The 1,775-nt window shown below is 43.0% G+C and overlaps 1 pseudogene; it reads right to left on the reverse strand.

The window, feature by feature from the left end:
* Positions 1 to 457: 457 nt before the first annotated feature.
* Positions 458 to 1,775, reverse strand: part of LOC101586731 — a 6,623-nt pseudogene continuing 5,305 nt past the window's right edge.

Genomic DNA, 1,775 nt, shown 5'->3' on the forward strand with positions numbered 1-1,775 from the left:
AGGTATTTATTATCCACAGATGTCAAGGACCAGCTTTTAAAACACCCTGTTCCCCCATCAGAATAACGGCAGATTTCTCTTCACAAACCATTAAGTCAAGAAGAGCACGGAGCAAAGTATTACAAGTTTTGCAAGAAAACAAATTCCAACCCAGACTGACAAACCCTGCAAAACGCTCTTTCAAGTTTATTGGTTCTTATTTATTTATTTATTTTTCATTTCACACAAGGGCTAACCTTTGTTTATTGACATAAATTTACAGGATTGTTTATTCCCATGCAAATAAAAAAAGTCTTAAAAAGTCCAATAAAGGCATAATTGATTACATGCAAAACTGTGACATATCTTATTTTTAAACAATTTGAACACATTAATTTACATCACATGTACAAAATAGGTTTAAACAGAAATAAAAGCATTCTCTTGAATTATACATTTTCGTATAAAAAATTTCTCTTCATAGGGATCCCTTTTAGCTTCCAATCTTAAGCAATAGCTTCGGTTCTGCAGAGCTCATCACGGGACGCATCCCTCAGCAGAGGGAGAGTAGGGTGGCTGCATGGAGTCGCACGCTGTAAACATAGAGGACGGCTGGCTCTTCCCGCAGTCAGCACACTGAGACGCACCCAATCACTGACCTCCACCACGAGTGCGCCCCAGGTTTCTGGCCCGGTCCGTGGTCCACAGGCTCCTGCTGTCAATAGTCTTCATCGGAGCTATCTCTGGCATGAGGTTTACAGACACATTTGTATGCAACCTGTCAACCAGTAGTTTTGGCGTGTACAGTAAATTGTTTAACCCATCAATGTACTGGCGTTCCTTAAAATACCTTAATTTATACCGTCCTAAAAACTGGACTTGCCCTCGATGATGATGAGGAATAGACTTGTATTTCCCTAAATCTCCCTCAGGTCTGGTTACATTATAGCCGGCATAGTGAACTCTGTTCCATCCTCCTCCCCATCCCCAGAAGGCATTAGGAAAACACTGATCTTTCTAAACTGTTCCACAGTCAGTCCACTCACACCACCAAAAAACTCTTTATACGGAAGAACATACATGTATGTATCCAACTTTGCTGCAAAGTGAGGGGGGCATTTTCCCGCAGCCATAGTAGTTCCGGTCATTTTCAGGGAGATGATCCACATCGTGGAAGATGACACAGTCCCAGGCATTGTCCTTCATGGCTTCTTTGAAGCCCACATCGAAGAGCATCGCACGGTTGAAGGCTTGTGTGCCGGTCTGTTCGATGACATAAAAGGCAAATTCCAGCCGCTGTTTCTGGAGCATCGGAATCAGGTGCAAGAAAAAAAATTGGAAGATGTTCATGGCGATTATGGAAAGGAATGAGAACTGCCACCTTCCATCGGGGTTTACAGTCTTTGGGCCACCAGTGACCTCGTGGCTCAGTATCTAAATCCTTGGAGAAGAGCCGATGTACTTCATCAAAGCTGACTTCACTTACATTAACATGAGGAACCCCCGCAGGTGAGGCAGTTTTTCTGGGCAGGGGAGGTACGGTGAATACGTGAAGTTTGCTGGAAGATAAGCTGTTGTTTGGACAGGATAATCCCTCAAATTATTGCCTTCAGTATAATCTGTGCCACTGAATGTTGTGTTTTTATTTGTGTACAATCTGATCATATGTCCGATTGTTGTCATATTTTCTCTCAGCATTATACCTCGAGCTTGTACCATAAAGAGATACGTGTTGGCGATACCGGCGCCACATAGATGAAGTAGAGACAAGACGAGGAGGAAGGAGAGGCAGAAGA

The sequence above is a fragment of the Octodon degus genome, unplaced genomic scaffold, assembly GCF_000260255.1.
Source record: "Octodon degus isolate 3935 unplaced genomic scaffold, OctDeg1.0 scaffold00164, whole genome shotgun sequence".
Lineage (NCBI taxonomy): Eukaryota > Metazoa > Chordata > Mammalia > Rodentia > Octodontidae > Octodon > Octodon degus.